Source organism: Gopherus evgoodei, chromosome 1, assembly GCF_007399415.2.
Source record: "Gopherus evgoodei ecotype Sinaloan lineage chromosome 1, rGopEvg1_v1.p, whole genome shotgun sequence".
NCBI classification, from domain to species: Eukaryota; Metazoa; Chordata; order Testudines; family Testudinidae; genus Gopherus; species Gopherus evgoodei.
The window spans coordinates 115,593,196-115,620,089 of record NC_044322.1 but is presented as its reverse complement, the minus strand read 5'-3'; the positions used below and the strand labels follow the sequence as shown (position 1 = coordinate 115,620,089).

The following is a 26,894-nucleotide window of genomic DNA, read 5'->3' as shown; positions in this document are numbered from 1 at the left end:
CTAATTGTTATTATTTATTATTTAATATTATTCTTCCATAAAGGATGGGTCAAATCTTCCTCAAACTCTGCCCCTTCATCCCCACTCCCAAAACATTTTCTCTGGCAGCAGACGACATAGTTGAAGTGGGAAAGACACTTGTGGAAGTCAGAGGAGGTGTCAGAAATCAGACTGATCATAAGAAGTGTTTTATACTTCTACAATGGAGTCCCTACCATGGTTTTGTAATAAAGAGGCATCATGTAGTATTGTCTCCTTTCCATTTCCCATGAATCTTCAAGGCACCGAGAAGGATGGAATACTGTGATTAGTGTCAAGCTTGGAAAAGGTTTATTCGCATTTTACAAGTCAGACAGAAGAGTAGATAGCGGCTATTCAGCCAGCTTTGTTAGTGGCTTTTTGTGGGAAGAAGGATTTAGTACTTAGCCACACATTGTAATTACACTGTGTACAATAACCCCAGTCCCTCCTTTGAAAAGTGCCTTTCCCAGAAACAGTACTAAGGAGCTCTGACTCAGGCCAATCATGCTTTTTGGCAAGACCCCATTATATTTCAAATGCTGGCAATGGACGTCCTTTTGTATTGTAAATTCTGGCAATAGCCAACCAATCCTACTTAAACCAACAGCTAATGTTGGCTCCATTTATTTTAAATCCCTTGTTCTCCATAGACCATATAATCAGAGGGACAGGCTGCTCATGGCTTCCCTGGTGCTCAACTGCGTGCAGGTCATGACAAAGCCTCGTTTTTGGATGGATGTCAGTGCATAATGCCTTGCTACCTCTGTGTGTGTGTGTGTGTGTGTGTGTGTGTGTGTGTGTGTGTGTGTGTGTGTGTGTGTAAAAAGCACAGCAGCCTAATATTTTTAACCTTTAAAATACATCTCTCTTTTTGTACTGTTGTTTTTGTCAGAATTAAAAAAGAAAAAAGGTTTGCCGCTTTCTTTCAGCAGCCCAGGCAAATCTGCTCTGGAGACATTATCAACATTATATTATAAACCAAAACTTTAAAGCAAAGGTCAAATATTCACAGCACAGTAACCACTCTGTCAAAGAAAAGCAAACACCTGGCCCTTTGGCAAATTACATAGTTGCATTGCCTGATACACCAACCAGACACTATTCTTTCATTAGCATTACATTCAACCGTTCACAAAAAGGCACCAGCAAATGCTAAATCATTGTTTTTGTGGAGTAGGAATAAGTTAGTCAATTTAATTTACCTTTTTAAGTTATTAGTTAAAAGTCAAAGATTCATCACATGTCACTTTTCTTAACAATGTAAATACATAATAATAAACACAAGTGTCATGCATCATCATTACTGCACTACAGAAAGTTAGCTATTGTGTATTTATTGTCAATTTGGAGGAAGGATATATATTGTTATAATATATAATATATATTTATACTAAAATACTAAATGCAAAAAGGCAAATTAGTGCAATGTTATATTGCATTGAAATAATCCTAAATAAAATCAGGTAAAAGGAAAAATGTTATGGTCCAACAGCATCACCACATAACACACACCCAGTATGTGGCATTTTGACAACATACTGTAAACAGCAATTACACAATATATTTAATCAGTGTACATTTTTAATTTCATTTCCAGGCTTTGTTTTTAAAGATTTTTTTAGTTACCTTTGCTTATTGATGTTGATGTTTAATGGTCCCAGTTAAGTTCTGCAGTTCACAGAGTACTCGGGCAAATGAAATGTGGAACAATAAGTTTCCTCTTTTGCTGCTCTTCTTGATTTATCTGGAGAAAACAGCCTTGCAAAACTGTCACAAAATTTTACCAGCCCAGGAACAAAATCTATTCGGTCACCCTTTACTTTTATGATGAAGTTTATGAAAGAAAAGAAATTCCACGCTAATGACATTTTACTTGCATTAATGGAGTATTTGTACATTTTTGTTGTAAGTGTTTCAATTAGAGATGGGCCTGAGCCAAAACCATTTACCTAAAGAAAACTCTGGGGATGTTCAAAATTTCAAACTCATCTATATCTACAATTCTGCAAATGACTCCTATCTTGGTAATAGCCTGAACCAAACATCCCAAACAGCTCTTTCACAATAAGGGAGTATGGGTTCAAAATGAACATATGAATTATGAGGCTTGTACCAATCTTGAGTTTCAATGAGATATTTACATTCATCCCATGCAAATTGCTTAAGCAGCAACCCCTGGCAGATTGTGCAGAGAAAATGGGCAGTGTTTTTACAAAATGGGATAAGCCTTATTAGGCTCTTATAAAATCTTAGTTAAACCACAGAGCATGCTGAGATGTGATTTAAAAAAACAAAAATCCCCAAACTGCAAAGGGGCACTGGTTTTCAATGAGAGCTGTATACATACCAAGTTTCATGTTTTAGACACTAGCTGATTTTGCCTTAGCCCTGTTCAAAGGACTGAAACGCCAGTGTTCAAACTTCTGGTCCTGGCTGGAATTGGTACCCCAGCGATTAGGCATGAAGGCAGGACACTGGTCACATTACTGCACACAGACAACTATCAAGACAGCTGACTTCACAATTCAATCTCAGTTCCACATAAAAAAAAATGCTGGCTTAAGTCAAGATGCCCCTTTTCTGAAATAGTTGAGCCTCTCAGACAGTACATCAGATACAACCTTTCTAAGGAACAGCAACAACAGATTGTGCAGGACTATATTTTGGGTGAATGTTACACTTCTTGCCAAATCGATAAGTTAGATCCACATCCTCTAGTCTCTTCAGATCAGCTCACAGCATGCCCCCCAGAACAACCATATGACCTGAAAGATTCTTCTTCATTATGACAGAATAGATTGTGGCCATGGGTGGTTTAACTGGGGCTTCTTGAGCTCCCCATCTAGCCTCTGTGAAGCTCAAGAACAATCAGCATGCCATTTGGTCATGGAGAGTTCTCTTTATTGTCTTGGTGGATGGATGCGCCTGATGTCTTTGGAAGCTGCTGCCATGATAGAGTGGCTACATCACTTACCTAACACCTAACTCACTAGGGGAGGGATATTTCAGTGGTTTGAGCATTGGCTTGTTAAACCTAGGATTGTGAGTTTAATCCTTCAGGGGGCCATGTAGGATCAGTACTTGGTCCTGGTGTGAAAGCAGAGGACTGGACTCAATGACATTTGAAGGTCCTTTCCAGTTCTGTGAGATAGGTATATCTCCATATTATAATAATAAACTTTATGCTGTCAGAAGCCATATACCAGAAAGCTATGCAACTTCCCTCTGCTGAACTAATTTAACTTAAAATATAGTAAATATATTTTATTTGTATTAAATCCTTGCATTATGTGTCTCAGGGATGAGAGAAACCACACCACCCAGGTGTATTCCAACATTCCAATTCCCTGAGGAACTTCTAACAGCAGCCTTTTTTAAATAAAAGAAACCTACCATAGTAATGTTTTCTCCTCCTTTTTGTCTTATGTGAAGAATTTCCCTCAAAAATGACATCTGTTTGAGGCCCAGAATGGGCAGCATATTAAGTCATGGAGTGATAGACCTTTTCTGTACATAAAAGTATCACAGCTTTGAAGTCTATTATGTCATTGTCCTTAAGGGATAGAAATGGGATTTTGTTTCTGTGAAAAAGAGGAGAATCCAGATTTCTCAGTGAGTGTCACAGAAGCACCTGCTTCTAGCTGTGGAAGGTCTGGAGATATCTGGTATTTAGAATATTGAGTTTTGTGTACAGAGATATTAAATTAGGTCATGTGAGTGTTTAAGAGATGGACTGGGGGTGGGGGGAGGGAGAGGGAGCGTTAACTGGCTCTCTCTAAGCTCTGTTCAATTTAATTTATGATAACTAAGACACCTATCTCTGCAGGTAGAGGGACACAAAAATAGTCCCATTCAAATAATAATGAAAACAAAAGAAACCTCCAAAAGATTTATAAAATAATTTTCTCTGAAACATACATGGTTGTGCTGGCGTGTTCATCCCACAACAGAAAGGAAGGGGTTAAAAGCAGCCTAGGGAGGTTGCACAGGGAGCGGCCAATCAGGGCCCTGTGGGCTTATGTAAAAGGAGCTGCAGGGCCAGAGACAGGCTGCATGAAGCCCAAGGAGAGAGGACTGTGTTCCTAGTGGGCTGCAGAAAGGTAGGACTTTGGACAGAACAGTTGCTGTCAGGGACTGGGGGAGCAAAAAGGAACTCCTGGCTGGCTGCTAGGACTGCAGGCTGGAGGCCCTGAGAAGACGGTGAAGAAGGTGCTGGAGTCATGGGGAGGTGGCCTAGGGAATTGAAGCAGTATTGGCAGAGACCTTAAGGAAAGGCAGCAGGAGGCTACTATCTCCATGGTCCCTGGGCTGGGACCCAGAGTAATGAGTGGGCCCAGTTCACCCCCCTCCCCGCAAGGGGAAAACATGGATGATGACATGGAGGGAGGGCCAAGTCATGAAAAGAACGCTGTGGTTCTGGGGCTGAGATGGATTTGCAGGCAAAGAAGGCAGCAGGAGAGGCACCACTGTAGAACTGATAAATGAAATTGTTTTCAATTGTTCACTTTATTAATGTAACTTCTGTTCACCATTCACTACACTTGCCTATACTGTAACTTCTGTTCCATATTGTAATTCAAACCCCATTTTAAAACACTCACTCCATTTTGTAAAAGCTTCCTCCAACCTTCATTTTTGCAAACCCTGCTGTAATCTTATTAGTTTAGTTTAGATGTGTAAATGAGGTATGTATGAATAATGGAATCAACCTCCAGCCCCAGCCTGTCCTGATGAGATAAAGTTCAAATACCAACGGCTGAAGACCTAGACCACAGCCCTAAACAAAGTAAGAAGCATCCACCCTAAAAAGAAAAGGACAACAGAACAACAGAATGAAGATCAAAGCCAGGTCCAAGGCTGAAAGTCACGCCTGCAATTGATGGGTGATCAATCTAAACCCAGAGGCAGCGTGACACAGCAAGACCTATAGACTTTGAATCCAAACTAAAAGCCTATAAAAAAGAAGGGTGAGATGAGAAACTCTGGCTAACATTCTGCTGCCAACATGGAAGAACATCGGTGCCTACCCAACAGAGATCCAGCTCAGCCTTGTGCCCAGCTTTCCTGGCCAGTTAGCTGCCACAAGCTACGAACCCAAGCTGCAAAATCAAGCCATGAATTTAAGCTATCTTCAGGACTGGTAACTATGCAGCAGCTGCAGAACACCTGATGAATGTGTGTGTGTGTATGTGTGAATGTGTGTGTGTATAGGTATTAGGTATAATGTGAATGTGTGTGTGTGTGTGTGTGTGTATAGGTATTAGGTATTAGGTATAATGTGTGTGTATAAGAATTAAGATATTAGTTATTAGTCATAAATTGTTATAATAATAAATGTGGCATCTTTGCCTTGTCCCCTTTAATAAGATCCTGCTGGTTTTTACTGGTCTGATATAATTGGTACAACACCACCAGGAGAGGGCATGCTGGCTAAGAGAGCTAATCCCCAAGACGGCTAGAAGGAGGCTCCACTCTGGAATGAACTCCATCACAATGGTATATCAAAATATATGATGTGTGGTGTGGTGAAAAGTTTTCATTGACATTTGTTTAGGATGATCTGCATCTCTCTGATGTATGACTCTGATTCACATAATTACATTCTACTGCCCTAACTCCTACCTGCAGTATTCTTTCAAAATTATTTCCCTAAACTATTGTGTAGGATTTATGTGTGCTGTTAAACAGCTGCCAAATTTCACTCCATAGGCGGCTGCACTTCAGTGGTGGACGTAATGATTTGTGAAGCATTTGGGGATCCTTGCAGATGAAAGCACTGTCTAAATCACAGCTATCCAGCTTGTGATTCTAGAGCTGCATGTGGCTTTTTTGGAAGCCACAGATCTGATATGAGCTCCTTTTCCTCTTCTTGTCAGAGAACAGGCAGAGTGCAAAGCAGATCCCTTCCCCTCTCTTCAAGCAGCCAGGATATTGGCTTATATATTTCTTTTTCTATACAATGTACTCACAGCAAGCACAGTGTGTGACATTCTACAACATATGTTCATGGTATCTTATGATGCATAACAATGTAACTGTAAAATGAATGTGTATCCCATTGTATAGTATATGAACACAGTGGAGCTTAGTTGGTGCTGAACTGAAGGAACAGTGCTGACGTCGAACATTATAATCAGTAAAATTGCAAGTGACTGATGTAATTCAAACAGGATTATGACTTCACTGGAAACCAGGAGTCAGCTCTGACTTCCTTTGACTGCTTCACCTATCTCTCCTATTACAGAATACAGGACTGTGAATGATAAATGAGCAATGCAACCAACATTTTCAACAGGAAAGCTATCTTTCTTATGCCTGTGACCTATTCACTGAGCAGCTGGCAAATGACTCTAGTGAAGTCATCCTATTCTCCTCCTACCAAAAATCTATTGTGTTGATGAGATGTCATTCATATTAATTAGTCTTCTCTATCTGTATGCTTTATTCAACTCTGGAGTATTATGCTAAAATCCAGCCTGATATTTATCAAACACTCTAGAACAGCAACTGAAAGAAAAAAATGGCTTTTGAGTCATCACTGCTTTCCTCAATGGGAGTGGCTGTTTGGGATAGTTTCCTTGTGGCTCTGGAATGTAATGAGGAAATGCATAAGAGCAGGGAGTATTCTCACAGAATAAATGTGAAGGTAGTTTGTGTTTCCACAAGTGGAGGTGTGCAAAAGTCAACACTTCTGTGCCTTTCTTTCTTTCCCAAAAATTTACAAAAGCAAAAAATGTTGTATAACTCAGTGGTTCTCAACCAGGGGTACACGTACCTCTGGGGGTACATAGAAGTCTTCCAAGGGGTACGTCAACTCATGCAAATATTTGCCTAGTTTTACAACAGGCTACATAATATGAACTAGCAAAGTCACTGCAAACTAAAATTTCATACAGACAATAACTTGTTTATACTGCTCTCTATAATATACACAGAGTACAATATTTATATTTCATTTGATTTATTTTGTAATTATATGGTAAAAATGAGAAAGTAGGCATTTTTTCAGTAAGAGAGTGCTATGACACTTTTGTATTTTTATGTCTGCGTTTGGAAGCAAGTTGTTTTTAAGTGAAGTGAAACTAGGGAATACGCAAGAAAGGGATACAGTAGTCTGGAAAGGTAGAGAGCCACTGGTATAATCCACTGGCAGTGTGTTAGAGGTCCTCTCCTGTGCAAGGCTAGGAATTGTTACCCTAGCTTCAAAGCATTAGTTCAAGCTTTAGCCCAGTATAGTTTTAGTTCTGGCAGTCCCCAGTTCTATCCCTCGTATGTTGAGCAAGATGATGGAGTCACCTTTGCATTTCACTGTAGGTCCCAGCATCCTCAAACTACTGCTTAAGCAAATGTTAATGCCCATAAGATGAGTATTTCTATAAGAGATGTCATGATAATGTTGACTGACATAAATATTTTATGTATTATCATATATCACGAAAATCAGTTGAAAATACACAAAATAATATACCGGGTAATACATTTGCCTACACTAGAGAGGAGTGGGTGGCCAGGATAATTTTGAAATAAGGAAATGCGTGTAAACAAATAGATCAGCCTAGAAATAAGAGAGATGTATTTTAAACAATACAGACCAGCAAAAAATAACTAATGTGAGTAGGATTCTGACAGGAGCCCAAAGCAGTTAGGTTCCTAGTTCTCAATGAAATTCAATGGGAATCATGCAGTAATTCCTCTGAAAATCCCAGCCTTTATGTTTAAGTTTCTAAAAAGGAGTTTTTTTTGTTGTTATGACAGTACCTACCTAAAAACCAACCAAGAACAGGGCTCATTGTGCCAAAAACAATACAGAGTAACAGAAGGTTCTTGGCCTGAAGAGGTTACAATCTAAATAGACAAGACAGACAAAGGAAAGGTAGAAGGGATTTAACATATAGGCAGTGTGACCATCTCCATTTGCTAATTTTCTTTTTCTTATAACATAGTCTTATGTATGTTTCCTTTTTTCATTTGTTTTCTTCTTATTCAATCGAGAGATAGGCTCAACACACAAAGGGAAAAAAATTCTCATTTCAATAAAATGTCCTTCTAGGCAGAAAATTATCTATGAACAATATTTTGACTATGGGACAAAGAGTAATATTTGATATAGTACCTTTGCACTGTGGTCTTGATCCAGCTAGTAGCCTCCCTGTGTTATGTTCAGAGAGGGTGAATTTCCCTCCTCTGGCATGTATTCACACAAGACCTGTTCATCACTTAAGTCTGAAAATAGGCTTAAGTGGGGCTTAAAAAGTTAGACAGGCTTATGTGGGGGGAGCCTCTGCATAGAGAGTGAAGCAGCAGCACCTTGGACTGGAAAATCATGAATGCTGATGACATGCTGAAGATGTGCTAATCTAAGTAGGAATTTAATACGTGTTAGTCAGTTACGTTACACAAACTAACTTTTGGACTGTTAATTAAAGTAAAACGTAGAGGGATTGTGAATTCTAGGGTGCCATTGCAACTCCATCACAATTACTGTATTGCAGTCATCATATTGCACAGAACAACCAAAACAGTCAAGTAATGGTTTTCTTTTCCTTGTTTGCATTTGTGTTTGCCTGCAAAAAGGCACATGTGGTGACCATACAGATATGCATTTTAGAGCTGGTCGGGAATTTTCCATCTGAAGGATTTTGGAACAGAAACTGGCCTCTTTGCAAAATTGAAATTTTCCACATTTTTCCAGGAAAGTAGTTTTTTATTCCTCTGTAGGGAAAATTGAAATGAAGGCTGCCCATTGAACTGACTTTCTCAATTTCACTTTCTGCCTGCAGGGAGAAATGAAGTTAATGCGAGCTTTCCAGGGGAGCAGCCTGCAAGCAAAATATTCCCATATTTGTTTGCCCGAAAGAAAATATTCTGAAAATCCCTTACCACGAAAAAAATAAAATAAATCATATTTTTGACTTATTTTTCCTGATTGGGAAGAATTTTTATGGGAAGAATTTTGCACTTTTGAAAAAAAAGTAATTTCAATTTCCAGCCATCTCTAATGCATATTAGTGATCTAAAATTCAAATGGTTTAAACAGAGGGTGTGAAGTTGTGCACCACGTTTGAACATATTTTAGTTCATTAGTTTCTTGGGGGAGGGGTTGTTTTTGTTTTTGTATTGTTGCTATGTGACCTATTTGCATATTATAATCTTTCTGTTTTGGAGCACAGTCTATGTAACATGAAATCCTGGCCTCATTGAAGTCCATGACAAAACTCCCATTAACTTGACTGGGGCCAGGATTTCACCTTTAATTCTTTTTCATTGTAGGCTATTATGTGCTAACTCAGGATTTCACAAAATTAAATTTTATAGCAACTGTGACTAAACCATTTCTATTTGTAATGTGATACATACAGAATATGACATCATATATCTGTTTCATGTTTTTACATGCTCCATAATCTCACATATTCATGTATTGTATTTATCCTATTCTCAACCACTGGGGCCAAGCCTGCACTCCTTGCATATTTGAATTCCTGTTAACTTCAGTGGGAATGTTGAGTACACCAGAAATGCAGGACCAGGCTGTCCAACAATGTGGAAATAACACTATGACAATGCACTCTTGGGAGGCATTGTGCTTCACTCTTCATAGGATGAAACTCTGATGCACTGAGGTTTCTCAACACCTGCAACATTTTCATCAGAATTACCACAAATTTGGAACTCCTGACACAATCACTAGACATGCAACCGCCTACAGATCTAAATGCAAAAGTCACATCTCTTCACATCAGCTTTCTTATAACAAATACACAGAAAGAGAATCAGATACATCAACTGAAGGAAAACAAGTACCCATCCTACCCACTAGTGCTGGTGAAAATTTTATGTCAAAGCTGTTTTTTGATGGAAGACTGCATTTTCAATCAAATGGAAATTTTTCATGAAAAGTTTCTTCTTCCCATGAGTTTATTTTAGTTTTCCTCAAAAACAAAAACAAAGAAAACAAGAGTGTCTGTTCTCCTCTATGGGGCAGGGTTCCCAGTTGGACTACATCTCCCATGATTTACCATAGACAGGACACCCATGATGTATCACATCTCCTTACAGAGAGAGGAGACTGTAGGTCACCAGGGGGGATGGAGATCTGACCAGAGAATCCAGTCTATAAAAAGGAATGGCAGCAGGAGGCATCCAAACTACAGCTCCCGCTTGGCACTGTGGCAACATTTCCAAATTGAAATATTTTGTTTTTTGTTTTGTTGTTTCACTGAAAATTCAAAACAAATTTTGCAAGGAAAATAGGCCAATCAGCTCCAAAGCATAGCCAGAGTGGATAGAAGTGGGGAAGAATTGTACTGGGGCTTTGAGATGAGGGTTCCCCCAAAATGTCTAACTTGGATGAAATGAGAAGGGTGGTTGGGTCTCCGTGAGCATGATTTACCAGGACCCTAAATTTTCCTCAGTGAGCCTGACTCTAGCATCTGGCTGGAGGGAGCATACAAAACTTTAGACTTACTGCTCACTTTCCATAACTTTGCTGGGCTCAGATATCATGGTGACTGTCATGTTATTAATATCATAAGTGGATAATCGTGCAGATGTATCAGATGTTGTGGTGAAAATTGTGATGGCTATTCAATTCTTTTCTAAAACGTACATTTATAAAAGTCTTAAATATGATCTGTCTAGTGTGTTATATTTAACTTAAGATGAATATTTTTGTCCAAAATTATAATTAGAACTGTACAATTGTTGCTTTGATCCTTTACAACCAAATATGAAATGCTTTGTTTGCAGTAACTACTATTTTATTTTTAATAATTAGATATATGGGACACTTTACTGTAAAACAGAAAACTGTTCTGCCCACTGTCAGTTATGAGTGTGTATCAAATTTTAATGAAAAAGGATCAATAAACTGTCTCAAAATTCACCATCATCTTCTGCATTCAGCTTGCCCCATATAACATGTAATAAGCTAAATTGTTCAATGTTTTGCTTTATTTGATCATTTACAACTAGTACTAATGCCTGAAAAATTGTAATATTGCAATAGTTCACAACTAGTCAATAGGCTCAGACCCATAATTGTACATTTTGACTGAAGAACTCCTGCATTTTAAAACCTAGGTAAAACCAAAGTGTGGCACAGAAGTTTTGTTAATTAAAATACATTATCAATAGTTTAGATCCTAGTCCTGACCTCAATGGCTATTCCCTTCCACTTTGGCTGTAATACTCAGCATTTTTCAGAATTTGGCCATAATATTTTTAATGCAAAAAAGGAAGATAATCCAGTTAAAAGAATTTAGATATTGAATGTCCCATTAACACACTTGGAATTACTCACAGGTGTTGCCTGTTTAATTAATTCTTCCATTCTCTATTAGCACCTTTACCTCTATTAATAGAATATTATGTTCCAGAGGTACTATAGAACTAGCTGGAGCATCTGCCGCTTAATACAAACCTCCCATGTATTTGCTGGTGAATTCCAAAGCAATGATGGTTGGGGTGTGGTGAGAGAGATTAGAGGGGGAAGGTAGGTGTAAGAAGCTGCCATGGTGACAGGAAGAATTTGACTGAGAAACTGTTGCCTTTGCTCTTCTTTCTTCTGTTCATCACAATAGCCTTCATCTCTGAGATTATGACAAGAAGAAATGTCATGTGATGGTTGAACATCATTAAAGAAGCTAGTGATAGTTCAATACCTCATCTAAAGCTTGATCATGGAAAGTGGAATGCGTCAGAATTCACACAGAAGTTAGTTAAAATTTTGGGTACTTCTTCTCTTTCAAGATCAGGGCTTTCAAGATATTTAGTAAGCAATTTCATGTTAAAAACCAGTGGTGTCAGACTCGACCAACAGCAGTTCTTCTCAAGTAAGAGAAAATGAGATTATTTTTCCTAGAAAGTAACATGTCAAAAGGGAACCTGCTTTGTATGTATTTCCACCCCTATTCTTGCTGCTATTGATTTAATGAGGAACAAGAATGAACCCTATAGTGGAAAAGCTCCTTCCATTTTTTAAGGGTTCAGGTTAGGATAAAGAAAAAGTGAACTTGAGAAGGAATTTCATATTGAGGAGGAAGAACTCTTTTTGACCGTTCTGATTTCCTGGAGACCAGTTGCTTAGAATGTCTTTGAATATATGATATGGACAAGGGCTGGATGTACCAGATACTAGAGGATATGTACTGTATGAAACATCAGCTCATTAATTTTTTGAAATGTGATTATTAACTACTTGATAACTTTTTCTATAAAGGGAACATTTATCATAGATTACTTCTAAAAAGTATTTGTAAATTGTTTAATGCTGATTCAAAAAGGAAAGCTGCAGGATATATTAAGATATTTCCTTAAAGTGAAATCATAGAATATCGGGGTTGAAGGAACCGCAGGAGGTTATCTAGTCCAACCCCCTGCCCAAAGCAGGACCAATTCCCAACTAAATCATCCCAGCCAGGGTTTTGTCAAGCCTGACCTTAAAAACCTTTAAGGAAGGAGATTCCACAACCTCCCTAGGTAACCCATTCCAGTGCTTCAGCATCCACCTACTGAAAAAGTTTTTCTAAATATCCAACCTAAAGCTCCCCCACTGCAACTTGAGACCATTACTCATTGTTCTGTTATCTGCTACCACTGAGAAAAGTCCAGATCCATCCTCTTTGGAACCCCATTTCAGGTAGCTGAAAGCAGCTATCAAATCCCCCCTCATTCTTCTCTTCTGCAGACTAAACAATCCCAGTTCCCTCAGCCCCTCCTCATAAGTCATGAGCTCCAGCCCCCTAATCATTTTTGTCGTACTCTGCCGGACTCTTTCCAATTTTTCCACATCCTTCTTGTAGTGTGGGGCCCAAAATTGGATACAGTACTCCAGATGAGGCCTCACCAATGTTGAATAGAAGGGAATGATCACGTCCCTCGATCTGCTGGCAATGCCCCTACTTATACAACCCAAAATGCCGTTAGCCTTCTTGGCAACAAGGGCACACTGACTCATATCCAGCTTCTCGTCCACTGTAAATGAAATGATTGTACTGTAACTGAAAACTGTTTGTTTTTTAATGTTCTTCCACAAGTTATTAATTTTGTAAACAAAATGTACAGCTAATTTTGGCAACTCCAAAGACTTTGAAGTTTGTGGTTTTATTTCATGACAGAGCACCATTTCAGTTTTTTAATCAATTTATTTTAAGGATCAGATATGCATTATGTATGTTGCAAGTTCACTATTAGGGACCTCCCTTAAATTTTGAGTGTTTTAAAATCTTTCATGGCAACATAGAAATAGATCTTGCAAAGTGCTGAGTGCCCACAACTCCCACTGAAGTCAGGGGACAGATTTCTTCCCATCTATGAGTGGTTCCATGCTTCTGAAATGACCTATATCTAGATCTGAGAATATAATTTCCAGCAAATAATTTGTGATTATTTTTGCCTCATTTCTATATTCACAAATTGTACATGGACAAATCACTATTGTCTTACATTTTTTCATTATATGAAATTATCCACCAAATAATTTTGATAATCATTGACCTGTGGACTGGGCATGAGCAGTTAGCTGTAAGTAATTTGTATTCAAAATTTAAGTTGGGTTGCTTAGCTGCAATTGAATATATAGGTCACAGAATGTTGTTCCTCTTCCTTGTTTGGTGAGTGTAACTCTTAAAGTCAGTCTGTGAACATGTACAGTTGCAAATTCATAAAGTTTGCCATACAGGAATATTCTTCAATAGTCACTTAAAATTTTGTTTCCATGTATATTCCTGCCAGTCAACTTATTTGCAGAAAGTGAACACAAAAGAGTCATGAACTCAATCAGATTGCTGTATATTTCCAATAAAAGTCATGGAGTTTATTTTGCAGTTTTCACCCTGCTATGGTATTATTCTTTAAAATTCCTACAACTCTCCTGGCCAACAACATGTGTTTTGAATGAGGAGAGGGAGGGTTAAGAACTCATTTAATCCTCCCACAGAGTCCTTACTTACAGTGGAAAACTTTACCTTGAAATTGTTTTACCCCCCTTGTATTTCACATGGTTGGTTTTTAGTACTGGACGTTTCTGAAATAAACATGCAGGATGAATCCAACAACACAGAGGTTACATTAGCCGCTCTTTTTAGCAGGTCCAGTTGAAGAATATTTAAGACTTATAATGGAGTTTCAAGACAGTACAGTGACAAACTGTAGTTCTAATAGAAAAGATGAGAGAGGAGGGACCAAATCAGTACTGATATTTATACTGCAGAAAGAAATCCTGACTCCATATCAGTTGATCAGCCAAATGGCAAAAGGATAAAGTAATGCTGTGAAACAGACACGTACAATTTACAGTAAGGTTTTAGATTTTGCTTATAAAGTTCTCCCACCAGAGAAGACATTCTTTAAATAGTTGATGGAAACTTCTTCTGCTTTCAATTCTTCCTTCACCATTTCATGCAAATGGTCTGAAAGTGTATTTGAAAGGATTTTCCTTCTGTATTCAAACATGTCTCAGCGTTGCAACCCATCACTTGATGTGTCAGTCTACCTGGGGGTAAGGTTATCAATTTCATTTCCTGATTTCCTCTTACCCAGTGCATCTGCCAATAAAAAGAAATGCAACTTTAAAAAAGAGGAAACAGTATTCCTAACATTAGCCACAATCATTAAGGGAGGTGGAGGGAGAGGTCAGACCACAAGACAATAATCAAGTAGCCAACATTTTGAATAAATAATGAACCAAATCAAAATCAGCCATGCCTCTAATCGGGACATTTTCACAGCACTGCTTGAGGTGCAGAATACTTATCCAGGCTAGATATGTGCTTGGCAAAATTAATCAGGTAATCAGTTTCCATTCTCATCTCCAGTTTAAAACATTCTGTGTGTTGGCACTGTGGTCAAGACTACTTTACCTTTATTGCCAGTGGGTTTGGGTGATAAAAAGAAATGGTTAACTGTAAGCAAGCTGTGACACTTAGTTCAATGAATAGCTGTAAAAGTGCATTAGAAAGCTTAGGTTAAGCTGAGTGTTCTTATTAAATAATTAGGAAGTAATAGGAATTCAGACTAGCATACTAGCAGATGCAGACTCCATCTCTGATCACGGTAATTTTGAGGACCCTGGCATAGACTTTAAGAACCCTTCCCCCCAAAATTGTATTGTTTAAAAGAGTTATGTAGGGACTTGGAAAATCCAAGAGGAAAATTAGCAATCCAATGTCAGCAAATTACCATTACACTATTAAATAAGATTAGGCTTAGATAGATTTGATTTTTATTGATAAATCTTGGTAAATGTCGATTTCACTGTACACAGACAAACTGAAGCAAATGCATATCCATTGATGATTGAAATTTACAGATAGACAAAGAAAGAAAATTATGAAAATTTTAATCAATAAAAATGAAAAAATACTAAAAAATAAACAGTTATCTGTCAAAGTTATAAAATAAAACTGAATTCTGCCAAGCCTGAGTAAGATGAAAATCTTACCAAAAGTATCTTATGGGATCCTAGTGTATGGAGTAGCCAGACTACTGGCCTTTTTCAAAGTTTTTTTATATCTAAGTTGGTTCCAGATTCAGACCTTTTCAAAAGCACAAATATCTTATGAAGGAAAACATACATTGTCCAGCAGAAGAATGTATTTTAGGAATTTGATTGCCAAAATCATTAAAGAAAGTTATGAAAATCCTGATTCCTGAATATTAACAGGCACTGAGTGTACCTGAGAAGGCATTTGCTGCTTTGTTGACTAACTATATAGTAATGAAGAGCCCTGAATAATTGTCCATCTGCTGCAGTGCTAAGGAGGGCGGTTGTGGACTAGCTCCTCACCTATGCCAGACCACCACTTGGGCCAGGTGAAGAGGAAAATGAATTAATGTCATCACTATCCACAAACGGATTCAGTCCCTGGTGTAACTTAGAAAAGATAACAAGGTTATTGTAAACTATACCATCTTGTACTTGACCCAGGACTACCAGGCCACATCTACATTGTACATTCCTCAAACACCTCTGATGCCTGGTGGAGGATCCAGGCGACAGTAGCACAGAGATGGCAATGCTGGCTTGGTGCTAGCTGAGGAATCCTCAGACATCTCTTTAGGGGATATTTAATGCCTCTTCATACATAGATTTATAGCCCTTGGAGTGGCAAGAAGGGATCAGAATATGGGCCAGAAACTGGTCTTTTAGTTGAAGCGGGAATGGACAAAATCTGAATAAAATAAGAACCAATCCAAGCTTTCCTTCACACTGAATGTTAACTGAAGGCTTTTTTGAGTTTTAAAAATGTTTGGTTAACTTTTTTAGTTGTTTTTTTTTTTTTGTCTTTTTCCTGGAGATAGGCAGAGGCCTAAACTGGAACAATGAAATATTTCAAGAAACTATTCTTGGCAGATGTGTGAGCTGGCGAGAATGAAGGAGCCCTGGAAATTCTGTGTGAAAGCCACCTCTTACAAGATTCATAGCCTGATACCTTTTAAACCACTGTGTTTTATAATGAACTTTGGCAAAACACACAAGATGCTTACTAGAACCAAATCCCCAAAGTTTTGAAGGTTCACCCGGCACTAATTTGAACCTATCCAATTACAGTCCAATAATAAAATGTGATACTATAGAAAGTAGTCCAGTAGTTACAGTATAAAACCAGCTCTATCTTACCCATTTCTTTGGAATCTTATCTTGCAGAGGAGAATGTGCTATCTGGTAACAATTTACCTCTTCTTTTGTAGGTTGTGAACAACTAGATATATATTTATAAAGCCATCAGAGACACTTTTTTGTATTTATTCTATTGTGTTTATATCAACAACAAAAAAAAGAGTCTGTAAAAAAATTCAGATAGCATATAACTAAACATAATAACACTGACAGAAAGAAAGGCAGAAAACTGGCTCAATTCAGTTCTCTTACAGAAGACCTCGGGCTAAATCCTTGGTGTAAATATATTGATTTCAGTAGGGTCAACTAAGGATGAATTTGGATCCTACCCTTTAGAGTCCTAACCAGCCTGGAGAGAATAATCTGATAAACAGATAGCACTTGATTAAAGAGCAGAAAACCTAGCACTAAAACAACTTGATCTTCTTTGTTCCTAAAATTGATTTGGGGGACCTTAAGAAACCTCAGAGACAATTGATCCAAATGTCAAACAGATTAGTATATAGTTGATATGTTTCTGCTTCTTTGTTTGAATTTTGGTGCTCAGGGATATTCTCATTGGGTTTGATTCTGACCTCACACACCATTAACTGTGTTCAAGTTACTCCTAATTTACACTGAAGTAAGTGAGATCAGAATCAAAGCCTTGGTTCCAAATACCCAAGAATGTCCATCGGTGCTTTAATCATACAACCGTTACAAAGAAATACTAAACTAATCTACTGTTATGGCCCCCAAACATGGCAGCTTGTAATTGTTTAGGGCTATTCCTGTAGCACAATGTAGAATTATTTTTTACATGCGAACTGCAGGGGTAAGGGTTTTTTTTTTCCATGGGATCACCAAATCTCACTTGCCATTTTAGCTTTGCTGCTGGGAAGAAGTAATTTCCTGTGTCTGTGACAAATCTTTAAATGCTTTATTTTGAATTCCAAGCACATATTTCAGCCATGCTTGTCCTCAGATCTATTTTTCAACTGAAAACAAAGTATTATAGTCACAGAGGGGCTGTCTGCCAAAATACAAGAAATAAAAAAGAAAGATTAAAACCACTCTGGTTACATGACAATGTTCATGAGTGAGTTAGCACAAATTATGCTCATAGAAAGGAACAAACTTTCTGCCTTGATGTCTCATTGTAGGACCAAGAGGAAGGACTGTGGTTCTAGACCACCTTTCTGTGCTCCCAATTGTGGGACTGTAGAAAAGCAGACTCACCCCTTCGGCACCTCCTGCTAGTGCCTTCCGGGAATTAGCTCAATTCAGCTCTGGAGCTCCCTCTGCAGGCCAGTGATCCACCTGTCCTCTGGCCCCCATGTCCCTCCCTGGACCCAGTGCCCTTTTACATGAGGTGCTGCCCCCTGGCAGTAACCCCTTTCTCTCAGGGTCTCCCCTTCCCAGGGAACCCTCACCCTCTATCCCCACCTTGCCTCAGTATATGGCTACTGCCAGTCATTGTCTAGTCCCTGGGGCAGACTGCAGTAACAGCCTACTCATCACTGGCAAGGTTGGGTTTGGACCTGCTGCCTTGGCCTACCCCTGGGCTGCCCTCTGCAACCACTAGTACCCCTTGGCCTTCTGCTAGGCTGCAGCCTGGGGCTTTCCAGGCTGGAGCTCCCCAGCTCCTCAGCCTGTCCCCAGCCCTGCTTCACTCAGGTACTCCATGTCCAGCTCCCTGCAGCCAGGCTCAGCTCCCTCTATAGCTAGCTCCTGGCTCCCAGCCTCTTTATACAGGCCAGCTGTGGCCTGATTAGGTCGTGGCTCAGCTGCAGCCACTTCCCAGTCAGCCCAGCTTAGTAGCTCCCAGCCACAACCTTCATGGCAGAAGCAGGGTAAGCACCCTGCTACAGGGACTGACCCCCGGGACCTCCTGGTCAACCTCCTCCTCGCCCTGGCGAAAAAGGACATCCACGCGACCAGGGAAGGGAGGTTGGCCGATGGAGACTCCGGTGACTGTGGGGCTTGCTTCCGCTCCATGGTCCGATCTCGCATCCGGGCGGAGTTCCTGTGGGCGGCGTCCACTGGCTCCCTTGACGCCTTCGAGGAGCAGTGGGCGCTGTCCGGGGTTCTCTGCTCGGTGTCCCCGTTAGGTTCCCTCCTTCTGACCTTTTGACCTCACTCCTGTCCCTGTTCTTTTATTAGTTGTCCCCCGCACTCAGTGGGTTCTGTGGCCCTGTGGTTCCTCCCCTTAGGCTGGGGGAGGATCCTTTAGCACTTCCCAGACACCCAATAGGTACAGGGACTGACCTAGGGTCTGTCAACCCTAGCATCATTTAGAACATCTGAAGGGCTGTTCTGAGTTAGACCAGCAGCTAGGAATCACTGGAGCACACTGCGCTCTTGTCACACTCCTTCCCACCCCAAGCCCACTCCAGCCTTCTCATGAACCATATACTGGGGGGAGTTGTCATAACCTAGTCCCAGATTTGGACCTTAGCATCCAAAATAGGGAGGTTAGCATGAAACCCTCCAAGCTTAGTTACCAGCTTGGACCTGGTAAAGCTGCCACCACCCAAAAAATTAGAGTGTTTTGGGGCACTCTGGTCCCCCCAAAAACCTTCCCTGGGGACCCCAAGACCCAAATCCCTTGAGTCTCACAACAAAGGGAAATAAACCTTTTCCCTTCCCCCCTCCAGGTGTTCCTGGAGAGTCACACAGAAGCAAGCTCCGTGAATCTAAACAGAGAGATTCCACCCTCCCCGTTTTCAGCCTTGGAAAACAGAAGTACCGAGAGCTAATCTCTCTTCCCCCCTCGCCCAGAGGGAATGTAAAGTCAGGCTAGTAAATTTAACACACCCAGATTTCCCCCTGACTTTTTTCTCCCACCAATTCCCTGGTGAGCACAGACTTAATTCCCTGGAGTTCCCCACTAAAGAAAAAACTTCAACAGGTCTTAAAAAGAAAGCTTTATGTAAAAAAAGAAAAATACATAAAAAATGGTCTCTCTGTATTAAGGTGACAAATACAGGGTCAATTGCTTAAAAGGAATATGAATAAACAGCCTTATTAAAAAAGAATACAATTTAAAACACTTCAGCAACTATACCCAGGTAAATACAAAAGAAAACAATAGAAACCTTACTGCCTTACTATATTTGTACTTACAACTTGGAAACAGAAGATTAGAAAGCAGGAAGTAGAAAAATCCTTCCCATAGCCGAGAGGGACAGGCAGAAGACCCAAGAACAAAGAACTCACACACAAACTTCCCTCCACCCAGATCTGAAAAAGTCTGGTTTCCTGATTGGTCCTCTGGTCAGGTGTTTCAGGTACTTCTTTCCAGGTGTAAGACACATTAACCCTTAGCTATCTGTTTATGACAGGAGTCCCCAAGTGCCTGTTTAGAGGAAGCTTTCTAGCTGATTTGTCTTGCCTGAGCAGTACAAAGTAACCAGAAGGGGGTTTGAAGAACTCACAAATCCAGCATTCTGAGGATTTTTTTAGTCAACAGTTTTGTCAACAGTTTCAGTCAAAGGGCTCATAGTATGCTGATAGTATCTCCTGGGCAGGGGCGTAGCCATGGGTGGGCCTGGGTGGGCTGCAGCCCACCCACTTAGCATCCAGGCCCAACCAAATCTGAGCAGGGGACTAGTGCTGTCACAGCGGCCTGGAGCATCACTTGGGCATCTGAAATCCAGGATGGAGCTATATGCCCGCCCTTCAGAAAGCTATGCTCTGGCAGCTCTGCCTTGCCATTTTCTGAGTCACCCCATGCATGTGCCCAGCTTGGCAGGTGAAGTCCTGTGCCTGGGGGCACGAGGGCTAGGAAGAGGACGTAGTACCAGAAGAGAGCTGAGCTAGACCAGTCTGTCATTGCCCGTCCACCCGAAAGTCAGGGCCCTCCCAAATTTCCACTCCTAGCTACACCCCTGCTCCTTTGTAAGATATGAGCAACCAGTCCTGGACAATAAACTGGTGTGAGCAACCAATGATACATTACTGATTGTTGTTAATATTGAAAATAACACTGAAAATGTTTTTGGGATCTCTCTGGCCACTATCCCTCAAACCGAATGGGAACAGCTATCCACCTCCTACTTTCTCTGCCACCATTTCAATCTTCCCATACTTTATTATTAACTTTGTTCTTGCTGGGAATTCTGGACTAGATTTATTTGCATCTTTTAAGTTTTTTTCTTTCTTGGGGGCTAGAATTAAGACTGCAGCTAAAGAAAGAGGTGCTGGCATTCATATGTTTCTTGTTTTGGTGATTACTGCAGTCATTGGTCTCTTGGTTTGTTCACAAGACTGCCTATTGTTCCTAGGTGCTAAAAAACCAATATGCTATTTTTAAATGTCCTCTATACCACGGCTCCTAGCAGCAGAATTTCTTAGACCCATCTTGCATCCAGACCAAAGAATGATGTTTGTTTGATTTCTGAATAGTAAATAAGAACATAAGAATAGCCATACTGAGTCAGATCAGTGGTCCATCTAGCCCAGTATCCTATCTTCTGACATTGGACTATGCCAGATGCTTCAGAGGGAATGAACAGAACAGGGAAATTATCAAGGGATCCATCTCCTGTCGCCCAGTCCTACCTTCTGGCAGTCAGAGGTTAAGGAACACCCAGAGCACGGGATTGCATCTCTGACCATCTTGGCTAATAGACCTGTCATCCATGAACTTATCTAATTATTTTCTGAACCCAGTTATACTTTTGACCTTTACAGTATCCCCTGGCAATGAGTTCCACAGGTTGACTGTGTGTTGTGTGAAAAAGTACTGTCTTATGTTTGTTTTAAACCTGCTGCCTATTAATTTCATTGACCGATCCTTGGATCTTCTGCTATGTAAAGAGGTAAATAAGACTTTCACTTTCTCCACGCCATTCATGATTTAATAGGCCTTTATCATATTCCCCCTCCCCCCATAGTCATATCTTTTCTAAAATGAATAATCCCAGTCTTTTTAATCTGTCATCATATGGAAGCTATTCCATACCCCTAATCATTTTAGCTGCTGTTTTACTGAGTAAATGTTACCTCAAGTTCCATAATAACATCTACAGTTAACTCAAGTCCAATGTCACTCTGGAGGATATACAGAGCATATACCATAACAGAACTAGAATAAATATACTAGTAGCACCTTCAGGCCTCATCAGGATTAGGGGCCCATTATGCTAGGCACTGAACTATCCCAACAAGCTTACAATCTAAGTACATGTTGAGAGACAGCTGGTGGATACAACTAACAGGCAAAAGGGGCACAAGGAAACAGATTATTATGATTAGCATAATAAGCAGCAGTGATAGCACACCAGCTAACCAGCCTTTGCTGATTTTTTTTTGCAAGCATCACAGGAGAGGGAGTATTAAGGAGAATAACTGAATGGTGGCTTTTATTTCTACAGGATTTCTTCCCATGGATAAAGAGTGGCCTGGGAGGAAGCACAAAGGTACGTGAAGTAAAACTGGAGTGTTGAGTGATAGATGCTGGAATCATTGAGAGACGAGAGGTGGGGGGTCCACGGCTAGATAGTGTAAACAACAGAAAGATTTTTGAAGTGGGAGTGCTATGCCAGGAAGGGTCCTAAAGTAAAAGACAAGTAGTTTGTCTGATGCAGTTGTCAAGTATAATTCCCAATTCTGGACCTTAGCGTCCAAAATATGGGTACTAGCATGAATTCCCCTAAGCTTAATTATCAGCTTAGATTTGATAGGCTGCCACTAATCAGGACTTAGAGTAGAGCACCTGATAGACTCTGATCTCCCCCAAAAACCTTCCCTGGGGGTTCCAAGACCCAAATTCTTTGAGTTTCACAACAAAGGGAAATAAACCATTCCCCTCTCCCTCCCTTCTTCCTCCCAGCTCCTTCCCACCCTGGGAACACTAGGAGATCGCCTGATTCAATTTTTTGAATCACCACACCGAGAGGAGTGTTACCTTCCCCCTCACCCAGAGGCAATACAAGCTGCGTGAATCTAACACAAGGAGAAAATTTCTCCTTCCCTTCTCCCCAATAATTCCCTTGAATCTTAACTAGGAGAAAAAAAATCAAACAGGTCTTAAAAGCAAAACTTTTAATAAAAAAGAAAGAAAAAAAGTAAAAGGTTTATCTCTGCACTTTAGATGGTAAACAGTTACAGGGTCTTTCAACTATAAACAATAGAAAGAAACTTTCTCCAGCAGAAACACAATTTAAGCTACTTCCAGCAAGTACACATATGCAAATGAAAAAAAAAAGAAATTAAAAGACTATGACCGCCTTTTCTTACTTACAATTCTGAATAGATAAGAGACTGTAGCAGGGAGAAATCTGGTTGTACCTCTAGTCCTGTCCAGGACCCATAGAGAACAAAGCCGAACCCAAAACCCACAAACAAAGGCTTCCCTCCATGAGATTTGAAAGTATTTTGTCTCCTGATTGGTCCTCTGGTCAGGTGTTTGCAGGTCACTGTTTGTTAACCCTTTATAGGTGAAAGAGACATTAACCGTTAGCTATCTGTTTGTAACCCTTCTGCCCCTCTGAGTTGGCAGCAACAAGGGCCGGGTTCAGTATCCATGGGTTCCGTTTCAGTAACACAATGCATAACCGCTCGAGCCCCCACCCAGTGACCTGGGACACTCACATACCACACCCCCCTGGGCGCCTCTAGGAGGCAATACTTCCCCTCTCGCAAGCACGAAGTCTGAGTGTAGCAAAATCTTTTTAATAAAGGAAGGAATTAATGCAGCATCCCATTGGAGCAACACCACAAACAGGGTTATAACACAAACCATAAACAAAAACTCACCTCCAAGTACTTTTGGCACTGTCCTTTTTCCCCTTAGGGTTTTAAGTCCAATCACCCCAAAGTCCAACAACCCAAAAGTCTCTGGTCAATGCCACCCCAGAGTTCGAGAGTTTATCTGTAGAGGTCCCTCCCCCCAGCCTGGATAGAAAGGGGCACCTTACGTGGTCCTGGGCCAACTGCCCTGCATCTCTGTGGGTTCTGCTTCCGCCTTCTCCACGAACTGCTCCACTTTACCAGCCGTTGCACGCTGCTCCTCCAGCCGTCCTCAGAAACTGTTCCGCTCCACCAGCTGCTCTGCTCCATGAGCTGCTCCGGTTCTCTCTGCAAACTGCTCGGCTCCGCTCGCTCTGTGGGCCGCTCCACCCGTCCCACAGCTACTCCGCTCCATCAGCCACTTTGCTGCCACCAGCTGTCCCGTGATCTGCTCCAGCCGTCCCCACAAACTGCTCCACTCCGCCAGCAGCTCTGTTCCACAGTATAGCTTTGGGCTCCCCACTAGTTAGCACCGTACTCAGTGCTCTCAGCTCAGTGATTTTAGCTTTTTAGTGATTTTCAGCTCTTAGTGATTCCAGCTCATAGTAGGGGAGCCCCAGTGCTAGTGCACCATTAGCCCAAAGTGATTTCAGCTCAGTAACCTGTATTTAAATTCTTGAGAGAATAAAAAAATCATCTCTGACATTCCACAGTGGAGGAGGAGGAGGAGGAGGAGGAGGAGGTGCAACTGGTGCTTCTGGCTCTACAAGGAGACTACACCACCAGGCACAAATACCTGTCCCCAGCCTCTCTCAGTTCTCTGGGTTTTGGAACCCATGTCCCATGTCTAGCCAGTACCGCCCAGATGAGGGTGAGCAATTTGTCACCAAGCAGTCCCACAGCTTGGGAGTCTGGGATAGGGTAGGCGTGCCTATGCAAATACACTCTCTGAAATTCTTTCCACCAGATGTCAGTGTAGAGCTTATCCTGACTCTGCTTGCATGTTTATGACAGCAGTGGGCAGTGGGTAGCCAGTGTAGGGATCCAAAGAGGGGAGTGACATGTTCAGAGCAAGAAGCCAGAAAGATGATCTTTTGTAGCATTTTTTAAAATAAGAATGGCAAGATGGCATTTGTTGAGTTGAGAAAGGCAGATTTGCAGTAGTCTAGATGTGAGATCATGGGACAAAAACTTGAGCTGTGTGGTGGAGAATAGGCGGGATCTTGGAGATGTTGTCCAGGAAGAAGCAGCAAAAATATCTATCAGCTGATACCCAATCTTGACTGCACATTTATAATGACAGTAATTACAGAATACAAACTTTACCTAAATGGTCCTTGTTTATACTTATCCATTGGTATGAGACTATGGCACTTGACTGCATATCTATGAGATCAGCTTGTCTTTATCCTCAAAGCGAATAATCCTCATTTTAATATGACAAAATACTTTTTGAGTTTGACCTCTTAGCTTTAGGATGACATTCTTTGTGTGAAGTTTCACAGACTCTCTTGGGACATCTCCATTATTGCTTTGCAAATTCTTTCATCATTTTGTCATATCCACCATGGCCTGTGACAATATGAATTTGATTTATGACATCATATATATATTCTGTCCTAAAAAAAAGCGGGGAGGGACACTGAAAATCCAGGCCTTTGTCATCTGGCTCAGTCTTCTTAATAATTATTTTCCATAACACCACACAGTAGGAGCTAAAAAAAAATACTTAAATAAAATTAAGCCATATATTACATGAATATTTACTTATTTTCACAGAAACATTCCTCTCAGTGATCATGAATATGGAAGTGCAACAGCATACTACATTATTAAACTGAACCTTCTATTTTGCAGCAGCCTGTTCACTTTGGAGGTCAGAGAGGGCGGCAAAGCTGTCTTTTCATGTAATTGCCTTATAAACGTGTCCTTAGCCACTGTTTTAAAGCAAAACTAGTAAGGAATGTTAAACCACTGCTAGTAACTTGGCCTAATGTGCACGATATGAATAGTTCACGAAAATCCTGCTTTACCCCTTTGACCCTCAGATGCAACTTAATGGTGAATCGGGAACAAGCATGTAGACCAAGAGTTGCAGTGCTGCAGTGATACTGCAACCCCTTGGTCATGCATGATCTTTGGCTGTGACTCCAGCTCTTTCGTATGCCTGCCTCTCCAGCTCCCTGTGAATTTTTCTCCGATACCTGTGCTGCTCTGGATTTTCTTGCTTGATCTCACCCCATTGCCATTTACCCACCTAATTCTCAATATTAAATATATGTAAGAGGAGTGAAAAATAGTGGGCTCAATTCTCATTTACACTGAGTCTTTTACACACTGCTGTGGGTCTTGAAGTGGGTGTACATTACAGAAAGGAAAACAGACTAAATTCTTCGTTGGTGTCTCTATGCTAGGACTCTATCCAGGAGCTTTACACACTCCTTGCTGGGAAAGGTTTAGTTACATCTCTTTGTCAGCCTTGTGTTACTATGGTAATGCAAGGGCTCTGACCAGGATTATTTAGAATACAGCCCTGTCCCCAGGGTGCTCTGTTATAAACAGGCAGTGTACAGCAATATTTCATCTGTATACCAAGCACATGTATCATGGAATAGGGGAGTGGGAAGGGACCTCAGGAGGTCATCTAGTTCAACCCCCTTCTTAAAGCAGGACCTATCCCCAGACACATTTTTGCCCAATATCACTAAATGGTCCTCTCAAAGATTGAACTCACATCCCCAAGTTTAGCAAACCAATGCTCAAACCAGTGAGCTATCTTTCTTTCCTCACTGCATAGCATTATGATTGTGAGGAAACCACATAAACACAATTGTGTTCTTTGACATACAGCATGGTTTGCTACTTTAATCAACACAGAAATGGTGGTGAGTGTGTGTTACAGGTTCCTCTCTAGAGTGATCACAGAGGATGTGAGTTATACACACAGCTATAGAATCCTGGCTTTTGGCTCTGGAAGTTCCCCAGTTCAATACTTGGTGTGGTAAATGTCATACATGCACATACATTGGCCTAACTGTGAAGTTTGTGGTATGATTGCCCTAATAACCTCAAACTCCCTGCTCTCACAGGGGAATATTGCAATAAGTCTCTTCCTTAGATGTGGCACTTAAACACTATTCTGCTGGTATTTGCCTTTATTAGTCCTTTTCAATCATAATGAAAAAGCAAGATAGGTGGACAGAAAAATCTGCAAAAAAAAAAAAAAAAAAGGGATACCGTGTAGGTGATAGGATTACCAGCATAACTTTGTTGTCACAATCTGCCACTTGTGTTAATGCTAGCCTATGGCAATCTGCTGCCCAGAAATCAGTCTGCTTTGTGCACTTTGATTAAGAGCAGGCACACAAAAAACATAGAGCCCTTTTAGAGAACTGAAAATACAGGCCTGATGTAGTGTAATTAGAAAATGCTAGAGATGAGATCAGTGTATCTGAAGAAGAGTCCTTGTTGCTACAGGACATGTCAGGGATTTCTTTTCTGAAAGAAGACTTGATGATGATGGACTGAATGTTGTTCA

At 40.6% G+C, this 26,894-nt stretch overlaps 1 long non-coding RNA gene across 1 annotated transcript in view; it reads left to right on the top strand.

The window, feature by feature from the left end:
* LOC115646179 overlaps window positions 1-17,921 on the top strand; it is a 28,399-nt gene extending 10,478 nt beyond the window's left edge. Inside the window, exon 3 of the long non-coding RNA XR_003998960.1 lies at window positions 17,785-17,921. This is a non-coding gene — a long non-coding RNA (uncharacterized LOC115646179). The remainder of the gene's footprint in view (window positions 1-17,784) is intronic.
* Window positions 17,922-26,894: the final 8,973 nt, after the last annotated feature.